This window comes from Thermobia domestica, chromosome 3, assembly GCF_964235325.1.
Source record: "Thermobia domestica chromosome 3, izTheDome1.hap1.1, whole genome shotgun sequence".
Lineage (NCBI taxonomy): Eukaryota > Metazoa > Arthropoda > Insecta > Zygentoma > Lepismatidae > Thermobia > Thermobia domestica.
The window spans coordinates 3596647-3618587 of record NC_137456.1 but is presented as its reverse complement, the minus strand read 5'-3'; the positions used below and the strand labels follow the sequence as shown (position 1 = coordinate 3618587).

General features: G+C 37.4%; 1 protein-coding gene across 3 annotated transcripts in view; it reads left to right on the top strand.

The window, feature by feature from the left end:
* The window catches only part of LOC145682379 (sodium/calcium exchanger 1-like), a 296233-nt gene that overhangs the window by 47223 nt on the left and 227069 nt on the right, over window positions 1-21941 (top strand). The gene's annotated exons all lie outside the window — the stretch shown is intronic.

Here is a 21941-nt window from a genome sequence, read left to right as displayed (position 1 = left end):
GGAATACAAAGTAGAAACTGGATCCAATTAGCTAAGGATAGAAGTCAGTGGAGAGCTTTTGTGAACGCGGCATTGAACCTCTGGGTTCCATAGGCCATAGAGTTAGTTAGTTAGTTAGTTACAAGGCCGGATTTAGGGGGGTGCACCGGAGCACGTACACCCCCCTCTGTTCTGAATATACACTATCTAAAGTGAGAAACTGCCAGTGGAAATAGCAATACTTTCCTAAAATTTCATGTCATGTTTCCGTTTAGGGCTTAAAGTGGTTTTGAAAAACACAATAGTTTGTCAGTTCCTCATACACGTAAGAGATGCCTAAAGGCATTTTAAAAAAATAAATTTGATTCAAATGTACTGATAGTTATTAGTGCACCCCCTTCAGAAAATCCTGGACCCGGTCATATATAATATCTTAATATAGCGCTATATAATCTTCCTGAACGGGGAGTGGAGCTAAACCCCGAAACACTCTTCCGCACAGCACTGGAGGAGAATCTCCTTGTATTGTGCTGGTGCTCAACAATACAATAAATGTTCTTCATTGTTTCAAAACAAAAAGAAAAGAGAAAATTGAGATGAAGGAAAGTGAGTCATTCGAACTTGTACTGGTTGACATGAAATTCACTTTCACTGTGACCTTTATGACCGATTTCCCATCAGGGACCTTGAACCTCTCCGCAATTGACAAAGAACATGCAACTACAATCACAGAAGTTTCATGTCAACTTGTGATCTATGCACGTATACACGTGAGAAATCACTACAGAAAAAAAGTTATAATTAGAAAGGAAAAAGAGAAGCAGGATGCATATGCAACTGGCCTTCCCTGTAATCTAGTGTTGCGTAACCAATATTTTTAAAGGTCAAATTAAATAAGGTTTCCAAATATTTATAACTTTAGTCTCGAGTAGTGCCCGTAGAGCCACACTATAGGTCTACAATAGAGTCATTTCCAACTGAATGCTCTGTAACGTCAGTTTCCTGCTCCTCTTCACGATAGACCACACGGATAGGATAAGGAGCTGGTAGATAGCTCACGTTGATAGAGAGTGGTATCAGGGAAACTAGAACGTGGGTAGCGTGGTCGAATGGTTTTGCAGACATCTCTTCGATCCATGACTACACATACTCTGATCAAGTTCGTTATTCTATTCTTCTGTATTATTTTTCCCTCTCATTAGCTCATTTTGTCCCTATTTTTCTCAGATGATAGCTTACTCCTATATTATATACCGTTCAACGTGAGCAATACAGCCATATGAACGTACAGTTTAACGTGGTATTCGAACCACATGAGCTCTCAGGTTATCTTCAGGGCCAGACAAAGACTTTCGTTGCTAGCTGTAAATCCAATTTCAATGGACAAAACAGAATAACATCTTCAATAATAATAATAATAATAATAATAATATATTCTTTGTGTGCCTGTACATCAGCTTCTCACATGGGTGACGTAGAACCACCATATTGTGTATACAGATACATCTTCACCATATCTAATTGTGTACGAAGCCAGTTTTTTTTTTAGTTTTCGGCTCTGAAAATAAATATCTTTATACGCGATCAAATTAGGTGACTCTGGATGATATATACGGTATGTATACAACTCAGATGATGCAATTGGCCCTTGTGCCGCCTTATTTAGCGGGCTTAAATAACATGAGATATGTCAAAAAAAATCGCGTGACTAGGTCTAAAGAAGAAATAAAAATGCTTTTCTGTTATAAGTTAATTATTTTTCTGGTTCCTGGCTGTCTTCACTTGGTATCCTGGACGGAAAAACATCCTCATTCCTTTGTCTTGAACTGGTTTTTACTTACATCCATCTATTTTTCTTTCTTTCTTTCTTTCTTTTTTTTCTTTTTCTTTTTTTTTTTTTCAATTTGAATGGAATGCCGGAACCTTGTTAAAGGAACTGCGTTTTATACCCTACAGACGGTTTCAAGAAAAAAAAGTTATTTTGCCTCAAGTTCTGGTTAAAAATTTTGGTAAATAAACAACTAGGTGATAACAAGTATGTGTGTGAGATGCCGGTATTGAACCACAAATATACCGGCACTACCAGCAGACATTTATGCGTTATAATGACAAAAACGGTAAACAATAGGTTTTGAGGTAACAACAAGTCCTGTATGGTTCTTGCAGAAAACAAGTAATTATCAACACGCAAGCGGTTGTTACGCGAGCAGATGCTGTTATTACTGTGCAGTAAAATGCAAGTTTTATTTATATTCATAACTTGAGTTGATTTTGTAAGAAAAAGTGAAGTGAAATGAAAGTCTTAGTTTAACGCTCAGGGCGTAAGTCCTTTAGAAAGTCTTCTTGCTGCTCTAGTATGTAGCGTGTGTGCTTTTGGTGTAAGGAGAGTTCGGGGTTCGATTCTCAATGGGGCTCACATCTTACCTTTAAACTGTAAATATGGTCATATATAAGCCCGTTACAGAACTCTTCGTAGCAATGTGGTTAGTGTAGGGGATACTTGGGTTCTAGGGATGCGCACGAGTCGAGACATGTCTCGATTCTCGACTCGAATTTTCGAGTTGATACACGAGTCGAGTCGAGACTGTTCGTAAAAATCTCGACTCGACTCGAATATCTCGAAAATATTTCTATAATTTTTAATATTATTTTGAAGAAAGTATTCACTCAGGAACAGCCTAGAAAGCAATTCCAGCATTTATTACTTTATAAAGATACAGTACACATAAACTTAATAGTTAATCGTTTGAGATCAAGATTTATTTTTCAGCTCAATTCAGTTAATTAAAACTAATAATCAATGTCGTGATATTTGATTGTACTTCAAATATAATAATAATAATAATAATAATAATAATAATAATAATAATCTAGTTTGTATAAAACTGTTATCCGTAGTCTATATTTAGTTCAGGACGCATGGGTTCAATCCCTTGTGGGACCTCATGTGGTTCGGATGCCACGTTAAGCTGTAAGTCCACGTCTCATATACCCACACTGCTGAAAGGGATGCTAGACTCCAAAACATCCAACCAAAGGATATAAATACAATGTCCTTGAAACTGATACACGGATGCACTAAAAATGAATGCTAATCGACCAATTGGTAGAGTAATAATGTGGATGGAGACGGAAGGATCTCGAGGAGACTCATGACCAGCACAAACTCATATGGCTTAGAATCGAATCAAGAACCCTTCAATTAATTTTATGCAGTTTTAGTGAACCGAGACACACACACACACGCTCACAGGCTCTGTTCCTGGTGGGACTCATGATCTTTGACTCAGAATCGTGGATCAAGTGGAGATACTTAATAACATTTAATTCCGAGTCCGGTTCCGAGACATCATTTTCATGATACCGTGGTCCCGCGTAGCGTAGTCGCTAACGGGTTCGATTCCCGGCGGTGACACTCGGTCAAAAAACTGTAAAAGTTTTTTTCAGGCCAGTTATCTGAGTGAAGTTTACCTAGGTTTTCTGCATTCATACTACGCAAATGCCGGGATGGCACCTAAGATATAAATCCCAATTCTTTCTTTCTTGTCTTTCCTTGGATAGTGAGCTCTCCGGTGGACGTTATCCCTCATATGTGACGGGTTAACATGGCCATACATGCCGAAAGCTCAGAAACCTGTCTTAAATCCTTTCATGAAACCTTTGCAAGATGAGACAGCTATAAGTTTTGTCTTGTAGGCAATAGGAATTTATAGCGTCCTATCTTTGCCAACGCAAACATCGCGTTCGATACAAAAATATTCTAACTGAGGAATATGTCGTAGACTCTGGTGTGCCTCAGGGATCGAACTTAGGACCTCTATTATTTATATTATTTGTTAATGATTTACCACCTGTAATAACATCCTCCCACAAACTATTGTTTGCTGACGATTTAAAAATCTATCGTAGTATCTCCACGGAGTTAGACGCTATTTCTTTGCAAAGCGATATAAATTCTATTTTCCAATGGTGTGAATCAAACAAATTGCTGTTAAATATTAAAAAATGTAAAGTAGTATCATACACCAGGAAAATGAACTATGTCCGCAATGTGTATACTATTAATCAAACACCAATTGAAAGAGTGGATTATATAACTGATCTTGGAGTCACTCTGCAGTCAAACCTATCATTTGATATTCATGTCAACAGAGTAGTTGGTGAGGCCTTCAGGAACCTTGGCTTTGTGATGAGATTAGGAAGTGATTTTTCTAACACCGATGTCCTCAAAACATTATACATTGCCTATGTAAGGTCTAAGGTGGAATATGCAGCGATAATATGGGGTTCTGATAGTAAGAAATATACAAGTAAAATCGAAAACATTCAAAATAAATTTGTGCGCTTTTTAACATATAAAGAAACAGGGATATATCCGAAATTTGAGAAGTATGAAGATCTACGAAGCAAATATTCATTACAATCACTTGAAAGCAGGAGGACTCACTTCATTTTATCTTTCTTACATAAAATAATACACAGTACAGTAGATTCAGAATATTTACTATCAGAAATCAAACTTCACGTCCCACATAGAGCAACCAGACCCCATAATAGCATATTCCATCTTTCAGCGCAAAGGACTAATGCATTGGATGTATCGCCTGTCAGAAAAATGTGTTTATTGTATAATAAGGTGTCAGAAAAGCACCCAGAGATAGACATTTTTAGCTATAGACAGAATTTTACTCTAAATAAATAAGGTGTAGATCATGTTATATGTATTTTAAAGTATTTTGCAATCGTATTATTTTGTTATCATGTGTGTATTTTAAATTATATTATCATGATGGAAAACTGTAATTAGGCATCCGCCTGTTGTTTTCTGAAATAAATAAATAAATGAATGAATTTTAAGGAATGACCAGGCAGTTTGAGGATTTTTTTTAAAGGTTTATTCTCATTTCTACCAACGAAATTCCGGGATGACACTTTTAAATATAACTTCCCTTACTGTTGTTTTAGTCATTTCACAATATATTGTCCGTTAACCAGAAAGTCGTTAATCATTATCAATTAAACAAGCTGAAATACCCGTTCTTCGTACGGGGAGAATACATTTATGAGGTCTAAGGAAAGTATTTGAATCCACTCCTCCCATAGGATACGCATGTCAACGAAAGTATTATCCTGTTGTGTAGGCAACAAATATTGTTTCAAGTTACCAGGTTTTGTCTAATCCTTTAGGTGCTGTTGCTAAACATAACCTCGTTTCCACCACCACCCCCCACTCTAGGAATGTTACAGGTGTCTTAACCCCAAACTGTTTTAAGTCATTGTGTACCACGTTTGGTTGAAATTGCTCCAGGCGTTCCAGAATAACGCTGGAACTTCCATCTATCCACCTATTTTTATTTATATATTGCCCCCAGAAAGCAGAAAGGTGCTAAGCGCCAAACTACACATTTCTCAGGACAGCATAAAAGCGAATGAAACACTAATTCCGATTCTTTCTTTCTTCTAGAATTCAGTTTTCATTGCAGACCTGTCATATTTGCGGATTTATTGTATCTAATGGAACTCTAAACAAAGGTCATTCAAAGATTTGTGGACCACTTTATTTTCATCCCCTTCATGGTGCTTGGCACCTTTCTGTATACTGACATTTTTGTACTTTTAGTGTCCAAATGACAAAAGTAGGATTGGTGTATACTGATTTAAGGATAAAATGAATTCTTTTGTTTGAAAAGAATTTACTTTTATTACCTAAAACCCTATTTTGTTTCAGAACAGCCTATTTTCACCTCTTTCATGGTGCTTGGCACCTTTTTACATTCTGACGATTTTGTATTTTCAGTGTCTAAGTGCCAAAAATAGTATTGATGAACAAGGGCGCCCATGTTGTGGTTTCCAAGGGAAGGGGGAATGGCAAGTATAAGCGACATTTCAAATGTAGTCTCAAATTTTGCAGTAACTATTCTAAAATATCTATTGGGTTTTCGATCTTCCAAAGCACAATTTCCTCTAAAGGGGGAGAGGGTCGAGCACCCCAGCTTGCTTCCCCTGATGGGCGCCCTTGTTGGTGAATACAGGATTATGAAAAAAAAAAGATTGTTTCAAAAAATGTACACTAATGTCCAAAATTATTCGCATGTCTATAAATATGTTGTTCTAGGAATATAATTTGATAACGAATTCGCCCGGTATTTCTTATAATGTTAGTATGTGTATAAACGCCAAAGACATGTATGTGGCAAATTTCATGTCGAAAGAGCAGTAAATAAGAACAATAAAACGAAGATAAAATTTTCTTGTCCATTTAGCAACGTATTTTACTCATTATAATTTTCGTATTTATAATTTTTTCCTATGAAATTCACCACAAAGATATATTTCCCGATTATACACATAGTATCAGTATTAAAAGTAACCTAAAAAATCATTAACAAATTATACTCTTCCAAGAAGACAGTTATAGATATGCGACAATAATTTTGGACATGAGTGTACGTTTATGAACTAGGACCCATTCAACTTATACATTTTGTAAAAACGAATTTTAGACCTATTATTTATAATAACCAAATTATTAATTTTTAGTGGTAGTAGGTTACAACAAATTTTATAATAGACTTTTAGTGGCACTGGACAAAATTATGCAATAAGAAAAGAAAAACTATATAGGCCGTAGAACATCACGGTTAAGAAAAAAAAAACACATTTAATACAAGATTAGTACTAGGCCAGGCTAGTGTTGCGCTGAACAAGCACAAAATAAAATGAAGGGCTTAGATCTATTTTTCCTGCTCCATGAACGCAAGAAAACCTACACAAAAGACTGAATAATAATAATAATAATAATAATAACAACAATAATAATAATAATAATAATAATAATAATAATAATAATAATAATAATAATAATAATAATAATAATAATAATAAAGAGCTGGGGCCTCCTTGGAACATTCTGTCCAGGCAGGCGTTACATCTTAAAGAATACAATACATAAAATTCACACAAAGGTTTTTTTTTTTTTTAGTTTGTTTTAGTTTTAGTTCTAAGTATCACTAAACAAACAAAAGAATAATAATATAGAAATATCTACTCTGAACATTTTTCCACAATCATCTCAACAACAGAGAATAAAACACAGTCTAATTACATGAGAATAGTAAAGTGAACGACAGATGTTGTGCTGATTAATCGTCAACATCAACAGCATCTGATGATTCTGAATCTCTTGCAAAATACGGTAGTGCGTAATACTCGGCCTTTGTTGCTATTGTTGGTATAACACATCCATCGCAGTTTTTTTTAAAAAATCTTTGTACTTTCGCTCGCTAATTAGAATTTTGCTCTGGTATGCCTGTTGAATAACAATATCCTAAATTTTGGTCCTGGATAAAATTGTCATTCTTGATTCTTCCTCAGCAAAAGAATATCTAAGCTTTATTTGCTTATCACATTTGGTAAACTGAAGCACCTTCAACAAGCTCCACCGAATGATGTTGCAGGAATTATCCTTCAACGGCAGACGAATCATTCTTTGTTGAACTGTGCTCCAGTCATGTCACTGTTTTGGCCGCGAGCCTGTACAGTGGTAGATGGTTGATCATCTGCTTAGAATGTTGGTTATCTACTTTTTCTTTCAATGTAGTTTTTCTGACAGATGGCTGATTGTTCAGTGGTTCTTCTGCATCACACTTGCCACTGTCTTCTGATGAAGCAACTCTACTAGGAACCTGATTCACTCCTAATATTTCCTTCTTTCTGGCTAATTTCCCCACTTTTTTCTTTCTCAGCACTTTCTTCGTCTACACTATGCTCTTTCTCTCTGCTTTGTTCTTTGTCACTACTCTTCTTTTTGATCACTTTCTTCTTTGTCACAACTTTGTTCTTTCTCTCTTGTTTATTCCTTGTTACCACTCTGTTCTTTCTGATCACTTTCTTCCTTGTCACCACCCTGTTCTTTCTGATTGGCTTGAACTTTCACCTTTTTGTTTTCATAAACATTGTCCATCCTTTTCTTCACATTCTTTCAATAGTGCTAAAGATTTCTGTTTACAATCAGTTATTTTCTCTATTCTCACATAATAAAACTGATATCTATAATGGGCTTCACACATCGTGCCTCCTCTCACACCCCCACGAGTTTGAGTTCCCTTCACCACATCATGCATGTTATCGTCCAGCCACCAAATAACAATCCATAAGTACTCTTTTCCTAACACTGTTTTTCCTCTTTTTATCTTATGGCTTTGTGTGGAAGATTACTGGCACATTCTCTTTTAAAGAGAGAAAAAAATAAACTTTATTGTAATTACTAAAAATTACTAAAGTGGTACATGCAGCTAGTCTGCAGGAAGGTTCCAACTCCATTGTACTTACCAAGGTGGTTCATGCAATTAGTCTGCAGAAAGGTTCCAAGTACCAGCAAATGGCGGTTGGCACCTTTCTTCAGACGGAACTGCTGAATATTAGCACTTAGGTCCTACATGTAACTTTGTACTTGCACTCCTGTCACTTGTCTCCTTTTTGCACAACGTTAAACATGAATAATCAGAATATGCACTTATATTAATGCCACATTGACTTGATCCCCTAGTCTTCCGTTGCAAGCGCTGCTATCGGCAGAAGGAATTCCACTCGCTTTCGCTCGCTTAGCAACAGCTGAACCCTTAGTGGCTCAACGCGTGGGTGTGAGCTTTAGTTCGCATTTTTTGTCACAGCTCAAGACATTTTGGCAGCACAATAGTTAGAAATCAACGAAAGTGGCGCTTAGCACCTTTCTGCTTTCTGGGGGCGATATGTAGATACCATTTGTTGCCTGATTCCTCCATAATAGCTTACCGGTACATCACAAGAAGGGGGCCAGTAAATGTCTAAATTGCGGTACAGGACTAACCAGATATAATTTAAATATTATACCTGGTTACTCTAATTGTTGTATGTGAAGTTTAATGCAGTGGTTCCCAATCTTTTTTGGCTGACTGCACACTTTACTGACATCGCGATACACTTATTTGATAACAGTATAAGCATGTATATTTTTATAAAGAAGTACCTCGCTGTGGTACTGACTATTATTACTGTCGCTGGGGGCGTTGATTGGTAGTCTATGTGAAAGTTGATCTTAAATAATTATAAAATGCATCATGATTTTTAAAAATTCTAAAACGTCGCGACACATTGGTTGGGAAACACTTGCTTAATGAGTAATGCAATTTTGTTTGATTTTTATGTTCTTACTTAAAGATAATATTTTACTTTAATGTCTACACATGTGTTGAATATGAGATGTAACACGTTACGCCTTATTATTCCAGATACTGTACGAATCAGCTCTTGGTAAGGGGAATTCATGATTGCAATATGGCAGCAAGAACATTACACATAGAAAAGGTATACAAAATAGGTCTATATATATCTATATAAAGTAATTTATCAATTCTTTATATATACGGGGCAAACTAAGTGCTACTGCAAATCAAACATAAAATTTAAATGAACACCTGAATCTATTCAGAATGAACAATTTCCAACATTTATTTCTGTCCAGCTATAAAAGATAAAATCGTTCTTTTTATAATTCAGCAGCGCATAGAGTTTCTTCTCGCCAATCGAAAATCAAACTCTATTCTCTGTTTGATCATCATGTTTTAAAAAAAATACCAGACAAAGTCGCTTCCCATGAGCAAGATTCTACGTATAATGACAAAATACTATCAATATATCGACAGTAACGCCCTCTTTTCTGCCCATACGAAGAGGTTTTGTTGCTTTCTTCGTGTTTCGACCGTAATTGTGGCGTCTAATAGGAAACCTCTGCGGCTATAAAATGGAACGTGAAAGAATAATAAACTTTGCAAAATCACCATCACTCTTTGGTTGTAGATCTTTTGTTCATTTATGAGAGAGACCACAAGGTCTTATTAATACATTTTTTTAAAAGTCGTTCTGTTGTTGTTCTAGAAAAAAATGGTATTAGAATCAGATATTTATTTCGATCAAAATGAGTATAGGTGTTGATAGCATTGACAACGTTGCAGTTAGGTGCATCACCACTCGGAAGTCAGTACATATTTTGGCTTATTCCCTTAACTACTGAGCAATGAAACGTTACATATTATAAATATTGTATTATAAGATAAAGTTATTTTTCAGCTACAACACAAGACACTGATTCATTTGATTGTGTTTTCTGACATCGAAAAAGGTAACAAAGAGAAGAAAATATTTGATTCGTTGTACAATGAGCACACAAGATAGCAATTTGAATGTGTAAAGTACTTTAAAAGTAACGATCTTATTACGAAATAGATATACTGTTTGACCATTTTTCGTGTTATGTTTCACATCTTATTTAAATAATAATTTATATTTAAGGAAACAGATTTTGAGAAGAAACTTACGCAGAACGCCATAATGCGTTGTTGTCAAATTTGTATGTTTAATTCCTGGATTGTAGCGTTGCAGTTCGAGAAGCGGAATTTAGCTGTGAATTGCAGTAAGGGTCAAAAACTAATTTCTCCAGCCAGTCTCCACGCCAAATTCCATTATTTCTTTTATTATCTGGCACCAGTAAACACACGACACTATCTGGCAACGCCGCACTATTGTTTTGCATAGTACTGAGAACACCTAGTGATCCACCTTAATATACTTGTAAAAGAATTTTAGTACAATATTGAAAATATTTTAATATCTGTATCATCATTATTTACATCGTAAATATTATCACGTTCTATCATTTTTTGGGAATTTGGAATCTTCTGTGCACTACGTTGCTCTACTACTCCTAATCACGCGGAGTTCACTTCAAATCTACCTTCTTTAGATTTGAAGATATATACCTACTGTATACTGTAGATATATATACAGTAGAGCGTCGATTATCCGAAGTAATTGGGGGACATGGGTGTTCGGAAAACTGGTTTGTTCGGATAATCGAACTGCACTGTACTGTACTGTACATCTACAGCCAGTGCCAAACCGACAGAAGTGTGCTGGTTGTTGAAACACGGCGACTGGCGGCTTGGCCGGTCAGCAGCGCCTTATGAAGGCCCCATTAGAAGCAATGTTCCGCCAGCGGTGGCTCAGTGCGGCGACTACTGTGGGAAACTTGGTTTGGGAGTGAGGGGGATGATGGACGGTAGCGTGGGAGAGTAACAGGTGCGAGCGAGTACACAGCGGTCGTTCGGCTGACGGACGTTCGGATAATCGACGCTCTACTGTATATATATATATATATATATATATATATATATATATATATATATATATATATATATATATATATATATATATATATATATATATATAATATACTCTAATTCCGCAAGAATTTATTTTCTTCTTCCTGAAGGCTTCTTTCCCAATTCCTATTCCTTTTATTTTTGTTTCACATTTGGTTCACTAATAATATGCACTATCTCATAAGTTTCTACATTTTTACGTTTATCTTTTCTACTTGTGTACTTCTTATATTTGCTGAGCCCCTTCGTGGCTAAGCGGTTTACGTACCCGCCTATGACGTGGAAGACCCGAGTTCGATTCCCGGCGAGAGCTCATGTGGTTCGGATTCTACGTTAATCAGTAGGTCAACGTCTCATATAGCCTCGCTGCTGAACAGGACGTTAAACTCAAAATAAAATCAAATCAAATCTTATATTTGCCTTCATTCTAATCACTATTCCTTTAGTCTTTTTATTATTCGTCTTATCGCCTTATGTTCTTACTTTTTATATACAGGGTGGTCTAAAAGTAGGCATATACCCTGCATTGATCAAGTATAACATCCTAGTTTATAGATTTATTTGCTTCGACTGTTCTGGGTTTAAAGTATAAATAAAAGGACATTAAGAACAAATAATAAAGAAACTAAGTCTATTTGATGGATAACAATAAGAAATTATATAAAATGCAATGAGCTGATCAGTACGGTACTGTATACCTACTTTGGGGCCATCCTGTATATACATTCTGTTAACGTTCGATCATATTCTGCTCTACAGTACATGAAAATATTTTATTCTAACAAAATCTCTTTAACATTGATATTTTTCCAAATGTCCTTTCTGAGGATTGCAAGGGGCAGACAAGGGCGCCCATGTTGTAGTTTCCAAGGGGGGAGTATAAGCAACGTTTCAAATATAGTTTCAAATTTTGCTGTAACTAATGTAAAAATTCTATTTTGTTTTCGATATTCTAAAGTACAATTTCCTCTAGGGAGGGGGCAAGCGCCCCACCTTGCCCCCCTGATGGGCGCCCTTGGGGGCAGACGTACATTTCCATTCCTTGCGTACCAGCTACACCTTTATTGCAATGATTCTTTTAGGTACTAATTTCAAGTTAATTAGAGTTCATATTGGCTTAGTCGTAGGGCGATCACTTCTGGTGCAAGAGGCTTTAGTTCGACCCAAGCCATGTTAGTTTGTATTGAACAACTTCGAATCATGGGATTTTTCGGAGTTCTCCTGTTTTAAATAAATAAAGAAATGCCGAAGTGGCATCGTTTATAATTTCTAAACGAAATTCCGCAAACCAGAGGTTCTCAACCTTTCTCAGTAGCTTACCATCCAAGCATATCAATTATTAATATTACCCATAAGTCATATGCATCACCAATAGCGGTTTGTGTACCATTGGTGGTACGCGTACACAGGTTGACAAAACTCTACCGTAGACCAAAATTAAAAAAGAAAATCTGATTTGCTATTCATAACATACTTATCACAAGCGACACTACAAAAAGTAATAATGTTAAAAATATTTGTGTAATGAGGGTGTACCATTCACCTCATATGTATCAAGAGCTACAAGTGATTTATTTTTCGTTGTTTACAATGTCGTATATCTGTCACCTGTTAGATTTAGTATCTTTTTGTTAACTGAATGACCCACATTGAAAAGAAGTTGTGCGGAAGCAGTGCGCAGAATCAACCGTTGATTGATAGTGTGCGGGAAGAGAGGGGGAGAAAATGTGTTTGTTGAGTGTATGCGAAGATTCCCACAGCGTTCGGTAAAATTGCAGACCCCCTGGTAACCTGTAACTACACTGCAGCCGACAATTAGGTTAGGCAGGCGCACGAGTTGTTTCACATTTTCTATTTTTTTTTTTTTTTTTTTTGTTCAAAGAAATAGTTTACCCCTTGAATCACAGGAAATTAAATAACTACAATTGATTTCCTTTCTCCAGCACAAAACATTGTTTCTAACTTCATTTTACGAGTTTCATTGTGTTGAAACGTGTGTTAAAGGTAATCAATATCACATCTGGTGATCAGTAAACACAAAATAGAATTGGCACTTCTATCTCAAACTTATTTGGTTGATTAACAACCGACAATTGGTGTTTATTAAATCCTTGATACTTTCGGCACCCCGGAAGTATTCTCAAAAATTTTGAGTGCAACTTTGTGTTTATATTTATGCCATTATCGTCAGTGGCATATCGAAGGAGAAAGGGATTCTCGGTCTGTATTTCCCCGGTAAATTTAATGTTGAGAACTTTAAGTAACGTGATTAAAATGAAAATACAAAAACTAATATCTAACGTAATGCTGTAAAATTGTTTAAAGCATGAAAAAGCACTGAATAATATGAGATATTTTAAAATTAGCTCTAGGAAGTTCCTCATTTCCTACGTGGAGGGAACGCCCCTACAAAAAAGTACTACAGGAAGTTAAAACATGTCAGTGTTTATTTGTTACATTCATTTAATTTTCATTTGTTTGTACCCATAACATATTTCCATGCGTGTGGCAACAAAAATTCGTATTTTTGATAAAAATATCTTCTGAGGAAGGGCTCTGAATATGCGATGAAAGAAATGTTAGAAAGACAAAAACCATGGTGATTGGAACGAAAGGTCCCTGTCAAATATAGAAGTAGGAGGGGAGAAAATAGAACAGATGACTAGTTTTCGATACCTGCGTAGTATTATTAGTAATGACTTGAAGTGTGAGGGTGAAATAAAAGCAAGGATAGGAATGCTTTAGGAGGAAGAAGTCTGTTTTGTGGGACCTTGAATAAAGAGTTGAGTAAAACACTTATAAAATGCTTCGTGTGGAGTATTGTGCTATATGGGTCAGAATGGACACTACGCAAAAGTGATGAAAATCGACTGGAAGCTTTCGAAATGTGGGTATGGAGAAGAATGGAAAGAATTAGCTGGGTCGAGCGCAAAACGAATAAGAGGATGTTAGAAATGGCGAGGGGGAAAGGACAATTTTAAAAGAGGAAAAGAAAGAAGAGGAAGAGAAATTAGTTGGGACATGGGTTAAGAAGGAACTATATCGTGTGGGGCGTTTTAGACGGAATGGTGGCAGGAAAGAGAGGGAGGACGTGAAGGAGACTGCAATTAATGGACGGTATCAAAATACAAAAATTGTAAGTGAAGTTGAAGAGGTTAGTGAAAGACCGTGGAGCATGGAAGCTTTCCAGTTGCCGCAAATGACCTGCCAATAATGTCAATACATATGATGATGACATGGAATTAATACTTGTGGATTTTATAAAAATAGTTACAACGTTATTTACATTTACAGGTAGTATGACTCTTGTCTTAATAACAAACAGCAAAGCTCGTTCCTGTTCTGCATCATCACTATGCGTTCTCAAATAAAGACAGGAGCGAACGTAGCGGAGCAGCAATTGTTAACTATTAGGAATTAGCGTTACTCATAGACTGATACGTTTTTATATTAGGCTAATAACTGTTGCCAAACTTTTTCGTATAGATCAGAATGCTTGGTGTATCGTTTATGACGTCATTACCTATTGTTCATCCATTTTATGAAAGGTTTTGAAAACGATTATTGGATCATGAAATAGCATTTTGGCTCCTTTCTAATTTTTAAAATAGCATTTTCCATTTTCTTGAAATTATTCACTACAAATTTAAACAAAACTTAGCGAAGAGCCAGAATAATTAAGCGCGAGATCCTGTGAAGTTTATGCAAATGGGACATCTCTAGGCTAGAATATTTTTATTCTTACAAAACCTGATAGTCTTTGTACCTCTTTGATTCTACTTTCTTCCTCAAAAGAAAAAAGAAAAAAGAAAAAATGAAAGAGAAATATAGGTAATGTTTCCACGTGGCAGTGAAGTAACAGGATGATGTCCATGGAAGATGATCGTTTGATCTATTTTGAGATGGGAATTTTATTTCACGCTTCCGCTGCGAAACGGATTTCCATAATAAAAGATGAATGCAACAACTACGTTCAGTGCATTATGCATTCAGCCGCGGCCTCCTAGTTTTAATGCTGTGTGATGCGAGTGAAAGGTAGATAGAGAAAGCGAGCCCAATTGAATGGCCGTCGCCATTTCGTTGAAGCATCGACCCAGCGCATTATTATCATCTCCAGTTGCAGAGCTTTTAAGACTTAATTGTGCACCATGTTCATTTTTTTTTTTTTTAACTTGTGCGTTCGGTTCGAGTTACAGGATTATTATTCCCACTTGTCACTTTCTCAGAGGATAAAGTTTCATTATGTCCTGCTTTCGCAAACTGAGCAACGATTCTAAAAATAGAGCTCTATTGGAATTTATTAACCCCATGAGCAATAGTACCAGACCATGGTTGAAGAAAAAACTACTTTTCGCTAGCATCAAATAAAAGCTCAATTTTATGTATTCTTCTGTGTACAAATTGATTTTCAAGCAGCGTAGTTATTGGGTTTGGTTCTCACTAGACACAAAAGGATAAGATTCAATATATCTGCTTCTATCGGAAAGAATTTCTCAGAAGCCTCCAACTTCTCTGCCCGTCACCACAAATAGATATTTCCTTTGTTTGTACTTTATCGTTCTTTTGCAACACTAAAGCTGCCAGTTTCCACTGGAAATTGAGCCATGGTCTTCTGTCCGAAATAGATTGGTCCCGTTTCCATCCTCTCGTAAAGATATCGCAGTAACCAAAAAACTCATTAAAATTTCTCTTTGTCATTTTCTTGAAAGTACACGTACTGATTAAATTAACCAATGTTTTTGAGGTAATGGTCTTCATCCTAATCCACTTCGTCAGCCAAGCCTAGCCAATAGCGTTATAATTGCTTTGAGAACAGATGCTTTGACAACTGGAAGTAAAGTTATCGAAAATGAAAATTACTACACCAACTATCTAGTATTTTTTTCTAATTTCTATAATACGAGGTGGTATCAAAAAGTTTTGAGACTAATTCCGTAACTCAACAGATGGCAGCACAGGCCTACTACACACGCACTCACACGGAGTGAGAACTTTCATATTCCAGTATTATAAGAGACATTGTTAATATGTGCATTGAGACGGCGTACGTTACCATCTCTCTGATTTCAACATGGACATCAAGTTGGACAAACAGCTAACCTAAACATTTTGCGTTTAACTACGCAGAGCTACAGGGACGAAGCATCTGTCACTACAGTGGAAGAGCTCATCTTCTTCACCATTGAAGAAGGCGAAACAACTTATCTCGATCAAGTCTTTTTAGTTCATAGTCTTTTTCGATATTCGTGGAATAGTTCATCAATAGTCCGTCTTCTATAAGCACATTGTTAATATCGAGTTCTACTGCAATGTGAAATTCTAGGACGTCTGAAGGAGGACATTTGGTGAAGCGATCCGATCTATGGGGCATTAAAAAGTGGAATCTTCACAAGAGTGCACATTCTCATCGAGCTCTCTTCATACGTGACTTGCCCACCAGAAATATAGTCTCACTCTCGCACACACTTGATCATCCCTAAAGATGAAATTCCTTTTCAAGGGGATTACATTGTTCAGATCCACAGAAGAAGCATGTATTTCTGAAGTTGATAAAACACAGGAGGCGCTGTATTGGTGTAGAACGGAACGTTTTGATATCCCCTTTGCTAATATTGAGTTCAGGTCTTTCCTAAGCATAGCCAAATGTACCGAAGAGCACGAGAATGCTCTCAGAGAGTAAATGTTTGGTGTCACAGCTACGGAGTCATGACTAAGAAATGCACAGAGAATTTGGTATCTATTTGTATTTATCAATAGAAAAGCGTATAATGAAGGAATAGAACCGTTCCACGTATTGTAGTTGACTGGGTTCTTGCTTCAGAATTGTGAGCTGTAACAGTGTGTGATCTTAGAATGCTGAGTTGGTCTTCCTTAAACATTTGAGCTGTTTATGTAAAGCCCTCCGATACTTTCTAATGAGCCACGTACTTCATTTGACTTTTTTTTTTTTTTTTTTTTGAACATGGAAATACAACTACGCGTAAGTTAGCCAACGAAGGTTCTTCTTTACGTTCCACCACTTTTCTAACTTTTAAGAAATAACTTAAACATTAAAGAATATATTTAAAAATTAGAAAGTAAGGCGTTTAGAATATACAATATATAAATCAATTAACAACCGCTTGCAAAAATCTATGTGTAACGTCATTACTTGTCGGATACTTAAATATCTACAATAGAGCTCCTTCGTGGCTAAGCGGTTAGCGTACGCGCCTTTGACGTGGGAGACCCGCGTTCGATTCCCGGCGGGAGCTCATGTGGTTCGGATTCAATGTTAATCAGTAGGTCCCGTCTGATATAGCCTCGCTGCTGAAAGGGACGTTAAACTCAAAAATCAATCAAATATCTGTATCATGTAAAAGATCTTGCAAACAAATACTGCAGTAATTGATTTAATAGCATTTTATAGGTATTATACTTTTTCTTCACATTCTTTATTGCTGTGTGCTATTTACAAAAGCTAAGAAAAAGTTGTATTGATTGCAAGGAATTGCCTTAAATTTAATTGCGCAATTTAGTTATGGTTACAAACCACCGATTAAAATGTCAACATGCACAAATAATAATCATACCAGTAATAACGTAAGGTCTTGTTACGTTTTATAAATCGATTAATGAATGCTTCTACATGTTAACCAAAACCACCCATCCGAGCATTCACGTTTCCTCTTGGCGTGTCTTTGATGTGGAAATGTGAATTTGCAATCAATTGTACGGTCTGTTGGCGATTGGTTGCTAACTCATACATAGCACCGGATAGTACCAAGTTCTTGGCTTTCACCGGCGGCGTTTCGTGTTTAAATAAATCAAATGCAACGTGAAGCTTCAGTGGTTGACCAAACTTCCGATCTCAACAAACTGTTGTCATTAGTCTTGTTGTTGGAAAAGCTGGTTGCAGCAAGTGTTTCTCTCAGATTGAAGCGTTTTATAACCAAAGAGGCAGTTGACTTTGTGGCTGGCCACTTCGTTATGCAAATATCCGATTTGTCACTTCATTATACGGTGAACGTCCAAGTTTATATGTGGTGGTTACTCGTATGTGTGGTACAAACCGTGCAGAATTCAGACATTTTCACTGGGGAAAGGAGAATATGAACCGTTCAGGGGCCAGATTGTTGTTCTATCTATGCTGCACCAAATTTAACCAGTAAAGCCCCTGATTCTTTAAAGAATCCAATCCTTTAATGAAAGCAAGCTACAAATATGAACTCTGTTGTAACTGGGATGGAATTTGTGTCCATTCAAACGAATCTTCGTAATTATAACAATTCCAATACATCAGGCGCGTATCCAGAAATTTTCAAACGGGGTGGAGGGCTGAAAAATTTGGGGCAAAACTGAATACAACATAGGCCTATTTTGTGTTGAACATGAATCCAGATATGGAAGTATGGCTATTACACACACACACACACACACACACTATATATATATATATTATAAAAAATATAAATTTATAAACATGTGCAGGAGAAACGTGCCAAGAACAGACAGAGCCGAATTGGAGTGGGGCTTTAAAGCGTTCCGCTACAATAACATATTCGCTTGTTAAAAGTGTTTGTTGGCGTGTGTGTATGTGTGTGGTGGTGCGCAGGTGAAGAGGGATGAGCCATTCTGTTGCAGATATCTGCCTTTTGTTCTGCATTTTCTAAAAATTAAAAAAAAAAAAAAAAAGTTAGGTGACAATTTCGTGAGTTTTTCTCTTATCACTGCAAAGTACAGTAAAAAATCTTGCGCACTCAATGGGGGAGGGGTCTCGAGTCGGGTGAGCCCCCCTAAATACGCACTACAATACATCAACAAAAGCGAAAAATGAATTAATTTTCATTTGTTTCAACGCTAGATGACTCCATCATCACCACAATATGTGTAAAGAATTTTCTTCTACCGCATTTGATGCCAATATTGTCAATGCTTTGCCGATTAATAGTTAGATAAATCCAAGTCTAATAGTGAAGCCGGCTCTACTTCCACCCGCACTTCAGAACTTAGAAAAAAAAAAAAAAAAAAGAGCCCTGTGCGAAAGTAGTTTTATAGCTTTTGGGAATCCCTTGGACCACTGATCGTCACCCAGATTCCCTTCTGAAATTTGGTGCCAGAACACAAACACGAGAGTTCCCCTAGCTGTATAATTAACGATGGAGGCCTGATGGGAGTGCACCAACGCGGAGGTCCACCGGGTTTGTGACTACTCAAAAGTGGACCTCCACATATATTTGTACACTTTCTAGATACACGACTTGTGTGGCAGAAAACGAACTAATGTAGTCTGAAGATTTATGATACGCTTCATATGCACTCTTTCTATTCTCATTAAAAAAAAAAAAAAAAAAAATGTTCTGTCATTTTCTCTGAGAATATAGGTGACAGTACTTAACAATTACTTATCGTGATCGAGTGTAGAATAACACCGGTTGAATACTACTTAGACGTAATCAAGGGCGCCGATCCTGGGGGGGACCCCCCAAAGTTCATATGGGCTCCCCGCATTGTATCTATGAATATACAATATTTGGCATAATTTGAATGCAGTTTCTCTTATAATAATTATATATGTCTTCTGTATCTGAATGCCCCCCCCCCCCAAACTTAGAGAAATCGGCGCTCTTGGACGTAGTATCTTATAGTACTGGACTCCACAAACCTGAGATCCTTCCTTAATTGTGTAGTGGAGAGAAAAACTGAAAATAATGGAAATAAACATGCTTAGCTTATCTGTGAGTGGAAGTTTCAGAAGCCAGAGTGTGAATTTCATTCTTTTTCTTCACAACAATCGACAAGGACTGCTTTGAGGACTATTTAAGTGAGTTCAGTACACATCCATTTGCATAAGAATTTGCACACTTTGGCATATTGTTTTAAATATTCATGTTTCCATTTCAAGACAATTTATATAAAGGAAATGAAATGTAATATTTAGTCTAACGTTCCACACTTATGCACCGAGGCTAAGGGAGACTGTATTATATAAATGACTATCTTCTTTAGAGAATTCGTACAGTTAGTAAGTGAAAATGATGACCTTTATTTTGTCATTCTCTCTAAGTCATGTAAGTTTTTTAACTGCAAAATTAAACCTCTAATTGTTGTAAAAAAAAAAAAAATGAAATTTTGCGTTAATTATTAAGTTTCTGCAATTCGGGTTTATTTCTGGCTCATTTGATTATCACACGAGCTGGGCCCGGAATTCGGGCCTAAAGGCTAAAACACATTTCGGACTCGGGTCGCGCCTCACAGTATACAGGGTGGTCCATAAGTCAGTACAATGGATTATTTTGGAAACAAACATGATTAAAGCAAATCTGACTATCGGAAGGCGAACTTGGGTAAAGGAGCTACCGATTGATGCATGTGTGGTGAATGGCGGCAATCTTGATGGCCGCCATCTTTGATCCAGGTTATTTTTTTCAAATGGGAAGGCATGTAACACATCAGTTAACACTGTTTTTTTGCAGTGGAATGCAGTCCCACAAGCAGAAATGCGTTATCATGTCCCGTTCCAAATTTATGACGCCTCAAACTCCCACCTACAGGATGTGCTCCACATGTTGACCTCCATCGCAACACACAACCGATCTCTTAATCCAGTCCTCCTAAACCCGTAACAACAGAACAGGGGCGATGTTATCATATGCGTTCTGAGTACGTAGCTGTAGGTATGCAACATCCTGCCAGGTATGCAACATCTCCTAATATACCAGGTGTTTTAAGTGTCCCCATTTAAAAAATCCAAGGGAATGATATCCGACGACCTGCCTGGCCACTCCACAGGGCCTCGGAGACCGATCCAACGTCCAGGAAAATGCAGATCCGAGCATTCTCGCACAGACAGCGCATAGTGCGATGGAGCACCATCTTGCTGAAAATAAAGGTGGCATCAGGGCGGAGAAGCAACGGGAACACCAACTCCTGTAACATGTCCAGATATCGGACACCATTTAGGGTACCAGAAACGAATAAGGGTCCTATGATCGGCGTGTTCCAGATGTCAAACCACATCATGATATGAGCAGGGGTAACCCTCTTGCAGGATTTGTCGTATGTGGGTTTGCATCCGACCAAAATCGCATGTTCTGCCGATTCACTTCCTCATCCAAATAAAAGTTTACCTCGTCTGTGAAGAGAACGCTGGCTGGGAAATGCGGATCTAGGTCATATTATGACAAAGCCCAATTGACGAATTCCATGCCCCGGTCTGGATGATCCTCTGAAAGGTTGCGGACAAGCTACAGCTTTGGAAGAGGGTTCCTTCTTTTCCCAGACATTAAAATGATCTAAATTCTTTCCTTGCTTCGTCAGTGCCATCTCGATCTACCGGCAACGAAAAGAAAAACTGTCAAATTTGGGGCATCACGTCTTTCTTGCAGCGTTAGTTCCATGTCGCTCTCCCTGCAAGGAAACAGAAATCCGTCAACTTTGGGGAGTCATAACTTTGGAACGGGACATAACGCATTTCTGCTTGCGGGACTGCATTCCCCTGCAAAAAACAATGTTAATTGATGTGTCACATGTAGTGCTCTCAACGGGTCGGGTCGGGTCGGGTTGAAGACCGACCCGACCCGACCCGTGACCCGAATTGACTGACCCGACCCGATGACCCGACCCGACCCGACTGACCCGAACCGTGATCCGATCTGATTGACCTGACCCGATAACCCGACCCGAGCTGACCCGGTTGACCCGACCCGACAACCCGACCCGAATAACCCGACCCGACAACCCGACCCGAGCTGACCCGATTGACCCGACCCGACAACCCGACCC